Consider the following 1,843-nt stretch of genomic DNA (forward strand, 5'->3'; position numbering starts at 1 on the left):
AGCTGTGCTCAGGTATTGCTGAAAATTGCCATTACGTTTCCTCTCCAGTCTAATTGCTTCTTCATTTCTCTTTTTCACCCCCTCTTTGGGAAATCTGGCAACACTTTAAATGCATTCACTAAATAATCTCAGGCTTAGGATATATCCTTGGACATAAAAATGACAGCATAGAAACCCACTGTCCTTCTCTGTCATCTCAAGGCCTGGATGTGCAGTCCTCTTTTTCTCCAGCTCCTAGAACTTCTCTTGTGTCACTTGTCCTTGAGTTTTTAGAGCAAAGACATAACCACAGTTTTCTAAAAAGCAAACTTCTTGGGATTCCTAAAAGTGGAACCTCCAAATTCTGGATAGTTTTAAAAGGAAGACACTGAAATGATTCCTTCAGGTTAACTTCAACCCATTATTCAGAGTAAGAATTTAAACAGCTGATATTACTGAGAGCTTTTTCTAATCTAGGCTATGCAGTTTATCTCTGAGAGATATGCCTGTATGTGCACTTGGTTCATGCAAACACCATGAAGCGGTGTTATCAGCTCCATTTACTGACAAGGGAAACGGAGCCAGAGAGGTTTGGTAACTCCACTCAAGTTCTTATGTATGGTTGCTCAAGCAGCAGAAGTGTCCTCAAAATCACTGAAAGTCTGGAAAGAGGCTCATCAAAGTCCCAGGACTTGGAAAACCTGATCTCCAGGAGAGTTTCTAGGCAGTGGGGGGATATGTTCCAAGACCTGGAGGTAGAAAAGAGAAAAAGGTAGTCAATGAACTGAAACGAGCCTGCTGTAGCTGGAATGGAGAGTGTTTGGACAGACGGCAGGGAGAGAGACAGCACTGGGGAAATGGACAGAGGCTGGACCAAGTAGGGCCCTTGAAGCACTTTTAATGATTTCGGACTTTATCTTGAGGGGATTGTCTCCTAAGAGGGTGTTAAACAGAAGAAAGAGATGGCGTGAAACTGATGTAGCCTGGTCTGCAGAAATACAAATTTCCTCCTGATATTGTATTAACCCAGAGATATTTCCTAATATCTTTTCATCCATGAGGTTCAAAGCATTTTGTGATGAGTGCTTTATGGCCCACTAGCATACAGGAACCAGCAACTTCTGCTGGTGGGGCGCCACAGTGACTTCTCAGCCAATCAGTGGGTCATGGCTGTGCCCTTCCTAATAAGGCTTAGGCGGCTGGAGGGAGGAGGGCATCTTCCTTGAACACTCTATCTCAGCCCTAGGGGTAGCGGTTGCTCATTCAGATCTATTCCTATACGCTTTAGGGTTTCCTTTACTTTGAACTAGCCAAGCCCTTGTTACTCCAATCCTTGTTATGGGTAATAGTTCTTTATGTTACATACTCCCTGTTCAAATTACTGTGTGTTTTCTCTCTCCTGATTGGACTCAGAGTGATTCACAACCCTCAGAAATTTCTCTACCTGCCAGACATAGCCTGCTTCCCCAGAGGGGAAAAAAAATTGTGGTTCTACTAAGAGCTACATGCTGGCTGCTTTCACTATCTGAAAGCAATTCTTACTAATCTACATTTCCTTGTTGATTAACCAGGAGTTCATGAAAGTACATAAAGAATGAGCATTGACCCTTGAATCCCCCTGAGCTCCACAACTGAAAGGGCAGGGAGACATGAGATCATATTTATATAATACAATGTGGTCACTGGTAGTGGGTAACACAGGTTTGAATGTACTACTCAGAGATGTGTGCCAACAGAGTGATCAACTCTGCCTGGGGGAAGGAGGCCCACGACAGTTAAATGGGATGAAAGTCTTGAGTCTTGAAGATTGACAGAGGGTTTGCCAGGCAGGTGGTGAGGAAAGAATACAACAAATGGGCAACAG

The sequence above is a fragment of the Eulemur rufifrons genome, chromosome 29 (genome assembly GCF_041146395.1).
Source record: "Eulemur rufifrons isolate Redbay chromosome 29, OSU_ERuf_1, whole genome shotgun sequence".
NCBI lineage: Eukaryota > Metazoa > Chordata > Mammalia > Primates > Lemuridae > Eulemur > Eulemur rufifrons.